The sequence below is a fragment of the Anomaloglossus baeobatrachus genome, chromosome 7 (assembly GCF_048569485.1).
Source record: "Anomaloglossus baeobatrachus isolate aAnoBae1 chromosome 7, aAnoBae1.hap1, whole genome shotgun sequence".
Lineage (NCBI taxonomy): Eukaryota > Metazoa > Chordata > Amphibia > Anura > Aromobatidae > Anomaloglossus > Anomaloglossus baeobatrachus.
In genome coordinates this window covers 92890142-92906281 of record NC_134359.1, presented here as the reverse complement: position 1 = coordinate 92906281, position 16140 = coordinate 92890142, and the positions used below count along the sequence as shown (strand labels likewise).

The 16140-nt window shown below is 43.4% G+C and overlaps 1 protein-coding gene across 4 annotated transcripts in view; it reads right to left on the bottom strand.

Annotated features, from left to right (window-relative positions):
- The window catches only part of AGAP1 (ArfGAP with GTPase domain, ankyrin repeat and PH domain 1), a 578830-nt gene that overhangs the window by 98394 nt on the left and 464296 nt on the right, over positions 1-16140 (bottom strand). The gene's annotated exons all lie outside the window — the stretch shown is intronic.

Genomic DNA, 16140 nt, shown 5'->3' with positions numbered 1-16140 from the left:
AGCCTGCGGTAAGCTGTAACCACGGTAAACATCGGGTAACCAAGAAGCCCTTTCCTTGGTTACCCGATATTTACCTTAGTTACCAGCGTCCGCTGCTCTCACGCTGCCAGTGCCGGCTCCCTGCACTCCTAGCCACAGTACACATCGGGTAATTAACCCGATGTGTACTCTGGCTAGGAGTGCAGGGAACAGGGAGCCGCCACTGGCAGCGTGAGAGCGGCGGACGCTGGTAACTAAGGTAAATATCGGGTAACCAAGAGAAGTGCTTTCCTTGGTTATCCGATATTTACCTTAGTTACGCTTCCACGCGTCGCTGCTGGCTGGGGGCTGGTCACTGGTCGCTGGTGAGATCTGCCTGTTTGACAGCTCACCAGCGACCATGTAACGACGCAGCAGCGATCCTGATAAGGTCAGATCGCTGGTCATGATCGCTGCTGCGTCGCTATGTGTGACACCATCTTTAAGAGGTTACAAGGCTTTAAAAAGATAAAGCCGGAATAATGATGAGATAGTTGTGGTCAAATGCAGACTGAATTCTCCTCCACTTCTATCCGTGTACTACTGAGAAAGGCGTCAGCCTCTATTTGGCATGTGACCATAACTACGTAAATTGCATACATGACCCCTCTGAATTGTAAAGTGCTGCGGAATATGTTGGCGCAATAGAAATACAACTTTATTATACCTCCGATCACTCTGCTGAGAATACAGGGCAATCCTGACAGTGAGCACACAGCTCTCCATCACGATTCATCAGTCTGCTGCCACATAGTGACTACAAAAATGTGTCTAGAGAAAACAGTGTTGGAAAAAAAGTGCGTGGCTTGGAAATTGCATGTGGTCCTCAGAATTGATTCATATATACGCATTGTAAAATAGACAAAACAGTCCAGCTAAAGTAGCCTCACATTAAGATTTTTTTTCTCTAAACCTGTGTAACTGTCAGTGTAGTGTCGGCGTGTTAATATACTCAGTGATCACTGTCTTCTCCGGTGTCCAGAGCCGCTCTGGTCCTCATTTGAGTTACATGAGGGCACTTCAGACTCTCAGCGCTATACATGACCCAGAAGTGACTATTTCAATGTAAGGTCGGAGTCACACTTGCGAGTGCTGCGCGAGCTTCTCATTGCATCACCCGTCACAACCGCACGCTCACCAGACAGGAGCGTCTCAGCTGCATAAAGATGCATACAACCGACCCGCTCCTGTTAGGAGAGTGTAAGTCTGTGCCGGGTGATTCAATGAGAGACTCGCGCAAGTTACATGCGAGGCACTCGCAAGTGTGACACCGGCCTAAGTCTAAGGAGCTTCAGAACGAGGCTCCATAGACTTACACTATCAGAGAGAGGTCATTCATGCACAGAGCACAGTGATTTGCAGAGTCTGAGCTGGCGTCATGTATTTTTTGCAGATATACTGTCCATGTGTGAACTAATCCCTGTGCTGCTCCATATGCCATTACTAATAGACCATGTATAATGCGCTGTTTATAACCTTGCTGCTTGCTTTCTATGTGACAGAAGGCCTTTTTGACCCCCATGGCTTGTGTATAACTGCTAGATTTTTACATTTTTGGAAGCCGGTATCCCAAAATAAAGAAGGTTGTAGCCAATCAGTGGCCGCTGGTTAGCTGTGGCAACCATGTGATATAAAGTGACCTGACTACCGGAAAGACACAGGAGAGAGAGGGTGAGGCGGTCCGGTAGGTATGAGGCACCACTTTTGCGTACATATAAATGAATAGTTAATTTTTAACACTCTTTATAAAAGAATAAAACAAATACAGCAGTCTTACCACTTATTTTCCGCTACATATTGTTTGTTATTTAATGAGCTACAAAAAAGTGTTTTTTGGATCAGTACAATTTAGGCAATACCCGATTGATCTAGTTTTATTCAGTAGTGTTACTTGAAGCTCATAAAATTTCCAACAGGGCCCCCAAATATCACGAGTCTGTAATAGTAATGATCTCCACATACGGGCTAAAGAGAGCTTTTGGGTCTCATTTGTGGTTCGGCTGCAATCCCTGCACATACTGGAGTTACACCCCTGGTTTTCTTCATCTATATTACCTGTGTACAATCACTACAAATATAACTTTTTTTTTTCCGCTGTATTCTGAGATTCGCCCAATTTATAAAGATTGGTGTTGTACACGCCAGTCTTAAGGTGGTGTCACACACAGCGACGACGACAATGACGTCGCTGCTACGTCACCATTTTCTGTGACGTAGCAGCGACGTCCCGTCGCTGTCGCTGTGTGTGACATCCACCAACGACCTGGCCCCTGCTGTGAGGTCGCCAGTCGTTGCTGAATGTCCTGCTTCATTTTTTGGACGTTGCTCTCCCGCTGTGAAGCACACATCGCTGTGTGTGACAGCGAGAGAGCGGCGAACTGAAGAGAGCAGGGAGCAGGGATCCGGCGTCTGGCAACCTGCGGTAAGCTGTAACCACGGTAAACATCGGGTAGCCAAGAAGCCCTTTCCTTCGTTACCCGATATTTACCTTCGTTACCAGCGTTCGCCGCTCTCACGCTGCCTGTGCCGGCTCCCTGCACTCCTAGCCAGAGTACATATCGGGTTAATTACCCGATGTGTACTCCAGTTACGTGTACAGGGAGCAGGGAGCCGGCACTGGCAGCGTGAGAGCACACCACTTAGCGCTGGCTCCCTGTACTCCTAGCCGAATTATACATCGGGTTATTAACCCAATGTGTACTCTGACTAGGAGTGCAGGGAGCCAGCGCTAAGCGGTGTGCTCTCACGCTGCCAGTGCCGGCTCCCTGCTCACGTAGCTGGAGTACACATCGGGTAATTAACCCGATGTGTACTCTGGCTAGGAGTGCAGGGAACAGGGAGCCGGCACTGACAGCGGAGAGCGGCGGACGCTAGTAACTAAGGTAAGTATCGGGTAACCAAGAGAAGTGCTTTCCTTGGTTACCTGATATTTACCTTAGTTACCAAGCGCAGCATCGCTTCCACGCGTCACTGGTGGCTGGTCACTGGTCGCTGGTGAGATCTGCCTTTTTGACAGCTCACCAGCGACCATGTAACGACGCAGCAGCGATCCTGATGTCAGGTCGCCCGTCGTGATCGCTGCTGCATCGCTATGTGTGACACCACCTTTAATAAAATGACATTTTGGAGTAGGATACGCCTAAATAGTAAGCGACACAAGCCACTTAATAATTTGCAGCATCTTCTCAATAGCGTGCGACTCCTGTTACATTTCTGAAAAAAAAATAAATAAAAACAGCTACTACTGATGAGGGACCCTGTCCTCCAAAGTCAATTTTGTAAATGCTGCCTAAAACTGATGTGAAAATGAGAAAATTTTCAATAAAATTTGCACAACTCCACATTCTGCAAAAATACTGTGACTTTTCACTGCGTTTTATGTAAATCGTTTGGTCTAGAGTTCACTGAGGAATATAATTCACACGATAACTTCTTGTGGTTCGATATAATTATGGAGATACTCGACTTAAGAATTTTTTCATGTTTAAAAGTAGTAAAACAAAAATATATTGACTAAAAAAAAATCCTTTTTGATTACCATATTCTGAGACCCATAACGTCTTTATTTTTTGTAGAAAGATGTATGTGGCTTGTTGTTATTTGTACATTGTATGTTCCGCCATGTCAGTGTTATACCAACAGGCTGCCTATTAGAGCCAGCACTAATCACGAAAATAGGCTTTCACGTCAGACCAAGAGGCCATTTTCTACAGAGCCCGTGGTCATCCTTTGGGCATCTTAAGCTCCCCCTTCTGTCAAACTCCTTAACCACTTCACCACTTTAGACGTATATGTACGTCAAACGTCGTGCCCCTGCTTTTGATGTGTCCTTGAGCGTCAATATCTGCACATCATGGCTGATTTAATCATTTAAATCCCACAATCAAACTTTGCTGGGGGGGGGGGGGCGGGATCTCATGAGCATCATTCCTGCTGCCCATTGGCGCACTCGTAACATGATTGCGGGGTGCCAATGGGTTGTCATGACAGCAGGGGGTCTGATGATTAACCCCATGCCTATCATTACATTGTCCTGTGAACACCAGAGATCGGGATTTCTGCTTTACATAGCAGTGCTCATGCACTGCCATGTATAGCACAAGTAATCAGATAAGCGCTTCAAGCCCCCTAAGGGGATTATTAAATACAATAAAAAGTTTGTTTTTATAAAAAAAAATTAAAATATGAGGAAAAAATATAAAACAAAAAAGTTCAACTCACCCCCCACCCCTTTGCCTCATTAAAAAAAAATAAAAAAAAAAATTAAAAAACTAAGTAAACCTATTTGCTATCACTGTGTTCATAAATGTTTGGTCTATCAAAATATAAATTAAATTAACCTGACTGGTAGACAGTGTAACAAGAAAAAAAAAATGTTTTTTTTTGTTGCCTTAAGAGATTCAAAACACTGTATCTACCCCAAAAAGGTACAGTAAAAACGTCAGCTCAAAAATAAGCCCTCAAACTACAGCCCCAGATCCCGTAAACAATATGGGTCTCAGAAATAACACAATATAATATATATACAAATGTCTGATTTATATTTCAGCTTTTAAAGCACCTCCATCATTTTTTTCCTTAGCACTGGAGTGGCACTTTCAATGCAAGTCCTCTGCCCCCATTCTTATACTCACTCTCCGGCCTCTTGTGCCTGTAACTTCTGGCTAGCCGGAAGTCAGAATTTACGTCACAAGCGCTCAAAGTCTATGACAGCCAGAACGAGGTTCTCATAGAAATGTATTGAGTTGTGACATCCAGCGCGGGCCATGAAATTCTGGAGCTGCTGGCAAGTCACAAAGCGACACTGGAAAAACAGGAGAGTATAAACCTGGGGAGTAGGGGACTTAAACCAGTACTCCAGTGGTAAAATAAAAAAATAACACAGACGTGGGGCTCTAAATAAAAAAAAAAAAAAAAAAATACAAACAAACGATATATGTTTAATATCTACATACGCGTACTGAAAAAAATCATATTGCCAGGTCAGTTTTACCGTAAGTAGTAAAAAATATTGTAGAACAGTACTTTTCTTTTTGGAATTTCAACGCACTTGGAATTTTTTTTTATTTTCCAGTACAATATATGGTAAAATGGATGGTGTTATGCAAAAGCACAACTTGCCCCGTTAAAAACAAGCCCCAAATTGGCCAGGGGGTGAAGGGATTAAATGCTGTGGCAGCTATTGACTATGACGTGTGGGGTTAAACTGCTGAGAATGGAGCTGGCTCTGATCCCAGCATCTGCAGCGGAGAATAAACTGTATAATACAGCCGACGCCTGTTCTAGTTGCCACAGGCAAAACTTAGGCCCCCCGCAATTCCTGTGAGGAGCACATCAGTGTATACATGTATATTGATTTGCGTTATGTAAAAAGGGGTTGTTTGCCTTTTACAATCCTTTTCGTTAGAAGAGTCCCCAGAAAATAAGCTGACCAGTCTGTCCCGCTGCAGAGACTTCCATCGATCCGCCATAACGTGGATGAGTATGGCAGCAAGCGCCTAAATGCCCTGCAGCATCTATCACTGTGAAAATAAAGCGTTACATGGGGCCTTTGAATCAAAGATCTCAGGATCTTACAGGGGCATGACAGGTGGGACACGCACTTTGTAGCCAGCGTAATAGTACAGAAATGCCATTAGTTTTTCTGGATTGAGAAGGATGAGCACAAAATAATTAGTTAATAGGTTTATAAACTATTTATGTATATTAGATCTGTATATAAGGTGTAAAATGATACTCAAAGCTAAATCAAGGGGGGGGTGAAGTCATCCGCCATCAGTTTTTTTTCTCGTACGCAATAAACTGATCATTTTTTTGGTCAATATGTCATCTGATTATTATTTTTTTTTTTTTGTATACAAAAGGTTTTCCCAAAACAGCATCTATTAGGCCTAGGACACAAAAAAGGAAGAATTGAATGCGATAAAAAAATAAATAAAAATAAATCGCATTCCACTTGGACTCCTGTTACTCTATAGGGTCCTTCCCATCTGCGATTTTTTTTCTCAGCCCTAATCGGACCTAGAAAACAATGAGTCTATGGGCTATGGGTCCAAGTGATATATTGCACTGCACTTGAATGACACCAGAGTGCAGTGCGATAATCTCATCAGCTGATAATGGAAGAGATGAGGGTAATTTAGTCCCTCCCCCTCCGCCACTGCTGTGATCAGATCACAGGATTAGATCACAACGAACACAATATTCATGGAACAATTGGGGGAAAGCATATTGTAACGTATTATGAATTGCTAATGCTCATATACTCCCCCATACTAAAGGATTAGAAATAATAGGATCTACTCTTGCAAGGATACCAACTATGTGAAAACACACAATGGAGTATGATAAATCCAATATAAATTTATTAGGGTATAAATAACATACAAACACATAACACATGTGGTGGCCCTTGAAAAAGGATCACGAAACGCGCGTCGGGCTTGGACAGGACTGCTTGAGACTGCTTATTCATCCAGAGGGTATGTAATATGATTAATATGGATATCTTAATATAACATCTTTGACTATTTCCTTATTCTGGCATCATATTGCATGCACCACGGGATGATGTGGTTTGCAATGAATGTAACGTTTTGGATATAAGCAGGATCTTACTAGGATATTCGGTCTGAGGGGAGCAGGATATGTGGTTTTTATCCAACCTGCTTTTTGGTTTTCCCCCAGACTATTTTTGATATTATGACATTGATGTAGTCCTCTGGTCCCCACCTTGATGAGATTTACTTGCTCTTGAAATTGTCTCCTCTTTTATTGTGTACGATATTCACACTGTGTTACAGAGTAGTTTCAACTATGGTATGTGTTTGTATGTTATTTATACTTTAATACATTTATATTGGATTTATCATACTCCATTGTGTGTTTTCACATAGTTGGCAGGATTAGGCTATGTGCACACGCTGCGTTTTTTTGCGTTTTTGGCCGCTAAAAACGCACAAAAACGCACCTGCGTCGAAAAAACCCGGCAAAAAACGCACGCGTTTTGCCGCGATTTGGTGCGTTTTTTGCTGCGTTTTTGCTCACTGCGTCCTTATGCGTTTTTTCTCAGTGAACAAAAAAAAAAAAAGGTCTGATGTCATTTCCTTCTTCAATGTGTTCTTCATTCTCCACTAGTGTATGCAGAAGAGCAGACAGCTCAGCATCCTCCATCCAATAGTGTATGCAGGAGAGCAGACAGCAGCTGTCGAACTACAAGGCTCAGCATCCTCCTTCCAGGACTGTTTGCAGGATTTCTTTGCCCCCCCAAAAAAAAAAAAAAATGACGTGGGCTTCGCCATATTTTTGTATGCTAGCCGGGTACAGCAGGCAGGTACGGGCTGCCCCCAACCCCCAGCTGCCTATTTGTACCCGGCTGGGAACCAAAAATATAGGGAAGCCCTTTGTTTTTAAATTATTTCATGAATTTCATGAAATAATTTAAAAAAAAAATGACGTGGGCTTCGCCCAATTTTTGAGTCCAGCCGGGTACAACTAGGCAGCTGGGGATTGGAATCCACAGTGCAGGGTGCCCATGCTTTCTGGGCACCCCCGCTGTGAATTGCAGTCCCGCAGCCACCCCAGAAAATGGCGCTTTCATAGAAGCGCCATCTTCTGGCGCTGTATCCAACTCTTCCGGCTGCCCTGGTGACGGGTGGCTCGCCGGGTAATAATGGGGTTAGGGCTAGCTGTATATTATCAGCTAGCCCTAAGCCCGAAATTCATGGTGTCACGCCAATATTAGACATGGCCACCATGAATTTCTAGTAAAGATAAAAAAAAAAACACAACACAGAAAAATATTTTTATTAGAAATAAAACACAACACAATTAGTGACTCCATCTTTATTGAAATAAACCCCCCTCCGCAGTAATCCTGGGTTAGGGTCCCGCGCCGTCCAATCCGGATCCAATATCATCTGATCGGTTTGCTGGAAGGCAAAGCGATCAGATGATGTGTCAGGATCAAGTGCCTGAATCCCATCACACATCAGCTGATTGTATAAAAGCCGATTATACAATCAGCTGAAGCATCGGTGCAAAAAAAAAAATAATACTCACTTATGTGCTGATTACCGGCAGCTCCTGGAGCGATGGGGCGGGAGTCTGATCCCGTCCGATCGCTGCAGCAGCTGCCGGTAATCAGGGATGAAGTCTCCTGACGCATCCGCTGATACCGGCCGGGCGCTCGCGTCACCGCGATACTTACGATCACCTGATGCGTCAGGTGACTGCATCAGGTGATCCATCGCCAGGTCCTGCATCCATCGGAGCTTTCCCAGCCGTCTGCACACAGCCGGAGCGGGGGTGGCGATACCGTGAGAGGATATGGGAGCGGGCATGGCACCGGGAGGCTGCAGACAGGTGAGTATAACTTTTTTTTTTTTTTCTACTGTTAACTTTTGTTTTCGCAGCCGCCTCCACCTCCCGCCCAGACATGGCGCCGCACGGCAGCATACATGCCCATGACGGGAGGTGGACGCGGCGGTGACGGTACCGGTAGGATTCACGCTTCTGTGTTTACTGACAGAAGGAATATTCTTCCTGTACACGTCACTTTACTACCCACCTCCTGCGTTTATAGCTGCGTTTTTGGTCTTAGAAACGCACCAAAACGCACCAAAACGCAGCTATTTGCGTTTCTCATTGCGTCTTTCAACATCCCATTGAACTCAATGGATGAAAAGCGCAGTGAAAAACGCGGGAATAATTGACATGCTGCGTTTTTGTGGTCACCACAAAAACGCAGCTGAAAAAAACGCTGTGTGGGGACAGCAAAAATGAAAACTCATAGACTTTGCTGGGGAAGCAAAGTCATGCAGTTTTAAGGCCAAAAACGCACCCGAAAAACGCGCAAAAACGCCGAGAAAAACGCACCGTGTGCACATAGCCTTAGATTACAGTTGCATGACACTCGGCTCCCGCTCGCAGCACAGGGTCATTGGCATATTGCATTTGATGCTCTCGCACCGGATGCCATATGCTCATGTGGCCCCAACCTCAGACGTACAGTCGCGAGTTGGATCCATGACTCGGTCCACAAAAATGAATCGGCATGTGAACAGCTGTAGAGACTATAATAGGTATGGGTTTTCACTTGTATGTGAAAAACTGATGCCTTTATAACTCTCACCAAAAATACAATAAGTTTACATTTAATAGATCAAAACAATAAGCCATTGGTGCACCTAGAATATTAAAATGATCAGTTGAAATATTCCAATTATTATGAAATCACACTGCACTTTTTCTGGAAACCTTTATGCTCATTAATCGCAATAGTCTAGTGTGGATAGGTATTTGCAATCAGATGAAACATACAGGATACATGACCGTGAGGCCCATTAAAAATACTGTCCGTGTGTTTTCTGCAGAAGTATAAAGGCCACGTTCACACGCAGAGAATTTAAAGGGATCGGCCACCAAGTTTTTACTACCCCATCTGACAGCAGCTTAAATAGAGGCAGAGAGCTTGACACCAGGGATGTGTCTCTGGTCCGCTTGCTGTCATTTTGATACAATCACAGTTTTATCAACAGCAGATCAACCAGTTCAACGAATGCTGAGCTCTGTATAACTCCGCCCACACCACTGATTGTCGGCTTTCTGCCTATGCAGTGTACACAGAAAGCCGACAATCAGTCGGCTTTCTATGTACACTGCATAGGCAGAAAGCTGCCAATAAGTGGTGGGGTTACACAGAGTTCTTGAATATGGAGGATTAGCTGACAGCAGGATTACTAGTCGTGTAATGATAATCTCCTGCTGATAAAACAGTGATTTTATTAACACAACAGCAAGCAGCCCAGTAAGTGACATTGCTGGAATCAGAGTCTCTGTTTTTCTATGTTTTACTGCTATACTGTTATGTTATACTCTCAGATTAGGATGCAAAAACCTGGTAACAGATTCCTTTTAACATGGACCCATGTCATATCCAACAAAGATACTCTTTCCATGTATGTGAATGGGGTTTCCACAATTCTATTGACATGCTATGGAAAATATCAGTTCAGGGAAAAAAATCCCACTGATTTCACAAGGAAAACTAAAGGATATGCTTGAAGAAGATTAGCCCCATTCAATGAATGAAGACTAAGGCTATGTGCACACACTGTTTTTTTACGCTGCGTTTTTGTGCGTTTGACACAAAAAACGCACAAAAAATGCACCCGTGGCAAAAACGCATGCCTTTTTGATTGCCTTTTGCTGCGTTTTTGATCTCTACGTTTTGCTGCGTTTTTCCAATGCATTGCATGGTTGGAAGACGCAGTAAAACGCAGAAAAGAATTGACCTTTTTTTTTCTTTAGCTCAAAAACACGGCAAAAAAAAAAAAAGTTGTGTGTGGACAGCAAAAATGAATACTTCCCCAGCAAAGCCTATGAGTTAAGTCATGCAGTTTTGAGCCCAAAAACGCACCCGAAAAACGTGCAACAATGCCGCGAAAAACGCAGCGTGCGCACATAGCCTAATGGTTGTGCTGTCCCATGGCAGAAATCCAATCTAAAAAAATGTGTCTTATTTCTGCAGAAAGTCTTGTGGAACAGGACATATCCGGTATTTTTAGATGTGGGCTATTTATTGCAGATTTTTGGGTGCAGATTCCACAAGAGGGGACAGTACAACACGTGAGGACTTTGCGTCGCTTTACTTAGGGATCATACCGTTCATCCGAATAACGGATGGTGAAGCGCCTTGGTTTATGGCAGAAGAACACTTGTACACCCTTGATCCATTCATTGACAAAGCAAAGGAAGTAAGCAAAGCTAGGGGGAGATGGGGAACTGACGCTCGGAAGAACATATCATGATTGTGGGGGAAGCTCCAGGATTTATGATGGGAAATGACAAAAAACAAAGCGACAGAAAGGACGTAAAAGGATCCAAGTAAAGAATATTACTAGATATTAATGCTCAAGCCTAATTATCCCCGTATATGCAGCCCAAGTTACACCACTCGGTGTCTCAGACGCACATTTCCCTCTCCATAGGTTTTTTCCCCCCAGTTCCTTGACTCAATTTTTATTATTATTATTCTCACATTTACTTGCTCCCGCCACAGCAAGAGCAGCGTCAGTCGGCGCCTGTCGGCTGCAAGAGGCGTTCTGATAAACAGCCTCTGCAGGACACACAACAGGGATAATGTACACTTAAGTACTAGCAATGTGCTGCCATTCTGCACAGCCGATTACTCCCCGCGCCTGTCACTCAAAGAGGAAATGGCTGAACCCATTAGATAGAAACCTTTGCAATGTATCCTAAATGCGTCCTGCAAAGCTATTAATCTGAGAGCTGGAGGATGCCGAGAGAGGAGCTCCTCTCAATGATGGGACTGAGGGGGTTCATGGGGGGGTGCACATAGCAGCAGCGCTGTTACCCCCTTCCCCCCCACTGTCTCGTTAATCAAGATCTGCTTATTGCCCCCACCACAGTCGCAGAGGACAGAACCCCCTCTTAAACACTCATTAGGAAACATCTTCAGTGCACAGCTGAGTGGAAAGTGTGACAGAGGCGGCGAGAGACAGGAGAAGTGATGAGACAGAGGGTGGGTGCGAGAGGTAAAACAAAGAAATCAAAACTGGGTGCTCCGGCTGTGCTGCAGTAGGGTGCAGAGCACGTCCTGCTCCATTGTGGAGGTGTGAGGGTGTATAACTTTACCGGACACCCACATTATGGTCCTTGTGGAAATAGAAGGGAAAAAGTGAACACAGAAAAGAAGACAGACAACAGGGAAAAGGAGGAGGAAGAGGGGGACCAAAGCAAGTCCGATGGCATTAATATTCATGACAATAATTAGTATTCTAGGTCACTGAATATTCATTGCTATTAGTTTGGATTTTATGGGTTTACGAGATGTTCTGATTGTTGGAGTGTGGAGGGCGCCGCACGATGAGGACTTTTAAGATGTCATCAGCAGTTCAACGCAGAAAACACATTAGTGGTTTTGGGTAAAAATCAGCCCCTTGTCTCTTGATGGATTTAACATTACGAGAGAGACCTGGGGCTAGTGGAGAGTGGAGGAACAGAGGAGGGGGGATCAGTCCTGCCTCGCCGAGTGGGAAGCAGGCAGGGAGTTTTACATGTTTAAGCAAGAATAGAAAGAAATCTGATCCAGAATCTGTATCGACTTCTAGGCAAGACTGATCGCTGTAAATCACCGCTTACCAGCCGGCTATGGCACAACGTGTCCCCCATCAATATGTGCCGAACTATGCCAGCGCCAGGAGCCACTGGGCCCCGATGGAAAATGTGTAATAGGGTCTCACAAACTTATAATTGTCTCTGCTCTCCTCTGCACTGAAAGGTGAGCAGGGCCGGTGACGGCATCTCCAGATACCTGCCAGGGCGCAGGATTGTTCTGTAGGTATCTACAGACATGAAGTCACCAGCCCCTCTGCCAAAGCGCAGGATTGTTCTACAGGTACACTACAGTTCAAAAACTTGGGGTCACCCAGACAATTTTGTCTTTTCCATGAAAAATCATACTTATATTTATCAAATGAGTTTTATAATGAATAGAAAATACAGTCCAGACATTAACGAGGTTAGAAATAATGATTTTTACTTGAAATAATAATTTTCTCTTAACACTTTGCTTTCATCACAGAATTATCCTTTGCAGCAATTCCAGCTTTGCAGAGCTTTGGCATTCTAGCTGTTAATTTGCTGTGGTAATCTGGAGATATTTCGCCCCATGCTTCCCCCCTCCCACAAGTTGGATTGCCTTGATGGGCACTTTTTGCGTACCATACGGTCAAGCTGCTCCCACTACAGCTCAATAGGGTTGAGATTTGGTGACTGGGCTGGCCACTCCATCACAGATAGAATACCAGCTGCCGGCTTCTTCCCTAAATAGTTCATGCATAATTTGGAGGTGTGCTTTGGGTCATTGTCCTGTTGTAGGATGAAATTAGCTCCAATCAAGCGCTGTCCACAGGGTATGACATGGCGTTGCAAAATGGAGTGATAGCCTTCCTTATTCAAAATCCCTTTTACCTTGTACAAATCTCCCACTTTACCAGCACCAAAGCAACCCCAGACCATCACATTTCCTCCACCATGCTTGACAGATGGCATCAGGCACTCTTCCAGCATCTTTTCAGTTGTTCCGTGTCACAAATGTTCTTCTGTGTGATCCACAAACCTCAAACTTCGATTTGTCTGTCCATAACACTTTTTTTCCAATATTCCTCTGTCCAATGTCTGTGTTCTTTTGCCCATATTAATCTTTTCCTTTTATTAGCCAATCTCAGATATGGCTTTTTCTTTGCTTCTTTGCCACTTTGCCCTGAAGGCCAGCATCCCGGAGTCGCCTCTTTACTGTAGATGTTGATACTGCCGTTTTGTGGGTACTATTTAATGAAGCTGCCAGTTGGGGACCTGTGAGGAGTCGATTTCTCAAACTAGAGACTCTAATGTACTTGTCTTGTTGCTCAGTTGTGCAGCGGAGCCTCCCACTTCTCTTTCTACTCTGGTTAGAGCCTGTTTCTGCTCTCCTCTGAAGGGAGTAGTACACACCGTTGTAGGAAATCTTCAGTTTCTTGGCAATCTCCAGCATGGAATATCCTTTATTTCTAAGAACAAGAATAGACTGTCGAGTTTCACATGAAAGTTCTCTTTTTCTGACCATTTTAGGAGTTTAATGGAACCGACAAATGTAATGCTCCAGATTCTCAACTAGCTCAAAAGGAAGGTCCATTAATTAGCTTCTCTAATCAGCAAAACTGTTTTCAGCTGTGCTAACATACTTGCACAAGGGTTTTTAAGGGATTTCTAAACATCCATTAGCCTTCTAACACAGTTAGCCAACATAATGTATCATTAAAACACTGGAGTGGTGGTGGTTGGAAATGGGCCTCTATACACCTACAGAATGTAGATATTGCATTAAAAAGCAAAACATTTGCAGCTAGAATAGTCATTTACCACATTAACAATGTATAGAGTGTTTTTCTGTTTAATTTAATGTTCGCTTCATTGAAAAAAAAAAAAAATGTGCTTTTCTTTCAAAAATAAGGAAATATCTAAGTGACCCTAAACTTTTTAACTGTAGTGTATCTATAGACATGACGCCACCAGCCCCTCTTACCCCCAATACAAAATTGAGCAGAAACTGAAAACCCTTGTAGACGGAAACCTGTCAACTCCCAAATCAATATCTTATTAAGCACAGGTCCCTGTAGGAGGACCTTGAGCTAAGAAGCGATATCTTTCATTTAAAATATCAGATATAACTTTATATTTATAAGCAGTTTGGGTGGGGTTGTGAGGTTCAGAGTACCCTTCTTCCTATAGATTAGCTCAGAGCTGTTAATCAATATAGCAGAGGTGGAGCTAGCTAGTGAAACTATGGGAAAAAGGGTGTCAACCTCATGGCCCCACCCACAGGGCGCTGACCACCTCATTTGCGTATAAACAAATGGCTCCTCTTAGAGTAAAGACCCCATCAAGAACCTGTGCACATTGTGATATCTATTTTGGAGCTGACAAAACTTCCATTAACAGCTACCTTATGAAGAAGCAATCATCAGAATGATCAGGTTTTTGTGCCAAATCATATTTTTCTGCAATATTTTTTTTATCCCCATATCATAATCTGTATAAAAATAGAGAATAGAAATGTAGCAATTTTCACACCGGCCACTGGAGCCTTTTGAGACTAAGATTGGTGTTAAAACACTTTGAAAAGTTACATTAAAACGCTAACGTTTTGCAAGTGGTGACCGGCTCCGCACAACTGGTAGGAGCATAGGTGGAACGGAGAGTGGTGGCTATAAAAGGTTACGACAGGGGCGCAACTTAACCCGGGATATCACTCCGGTCCCTGACTGCTGTAGAATTTCAGGCGAGGCACACGTCACTGAGAAGATGTACCAAACTCATAATATGGTGCGCTCTCTTTAATGAATGTAGTGCAGCATAGCCCACTGCAGACCTTCATTAAGGCTGGCGAAGGCAACCCGTCACAATGAATCGTTCATTTAGCGTGTTGCTTGCCAGTGCGCTGCAGTAAGAGGCACAGGACTCAATGAATTTGGTGCATCTTTCAACTGCTGTGCACCAGCGCCAAATATATTACAACACTCATGGACTAGAGTACATTTGTAGTGTAAATTATCATTAATTAATTGGACACCTTTGGTCTCGCTCCACTTTTCTAAAAGTGCTGGTTGGGAGAGGTGAAAAAAAAAAAAGTCACTAAATTTTTGCACAAATTCAAATTGTGCAAAAATTTTGCAACATTTCAAGACGCTTAATGCCAAAGATCTGGCAAAAACACAGTGATAAATTCCTGTTATTTCAAGAAACAACACAGACATTAGCCACAATGGTCAAACTACGATCCTATGTTTAGTATTAAAGCATCTAATGAGCGTGTGCAATGGCGGCTCTGAAGGGAGGGAGCAGGGTAAGCTGCGGGCTCGTCTATTGTGATTGGTGAATCCTGTGTTATCAAGCAGTGCCATCGGTCGCTGTAATCCTGCTTCCGCAAGTAACAAAACGCCTATAAACGCTTCCTGAAAGGGCAGAGAGAGGCTATAAAAGATCCAGTGACCAGTGTGAAAATTGTGAAATCATCATTATTTGTTCTTTATATAAAAATCCCAATATGAAAAAGAAAAAAATACATGTCAATTTAAAAAAAAAAACAAAAAACAACACATGGAAAACAAAAACCAGATTTTAACAAAAGGTAAATTTCTGATTTTCTCCTATTTATATTGCGTTGCTTGCATATAATAGAAAAATTACTTTCATCCCATCATCACGCATGTATGAAAATATCCCAGGTTCTGTGCTTAAAATTAACACAATGGTTATTCCACTAAACTCTAAAACTATAAGCTTGAACTTGACGGACATCGGTCATTTTTTAACCTATACACCTATGTAACCTGGCCCCCCATGAAATGGATTTAGCCCAAGTGCCCCAGTCACTTTGTGACTCTTACAATTCATACATGTCCCTTACTATTTAGGCTGCTTTCACACATCAGTTTTTTGGCATCAGGCACGATCCGGCGAAAAAACGGATGCGGCGAAAAAACAGATCAGTTGCATCATTTTTTTCCATCAGTTCCTTCAGTTTTTTGACAGATCCGGTGTGATTCTGAGCATGCT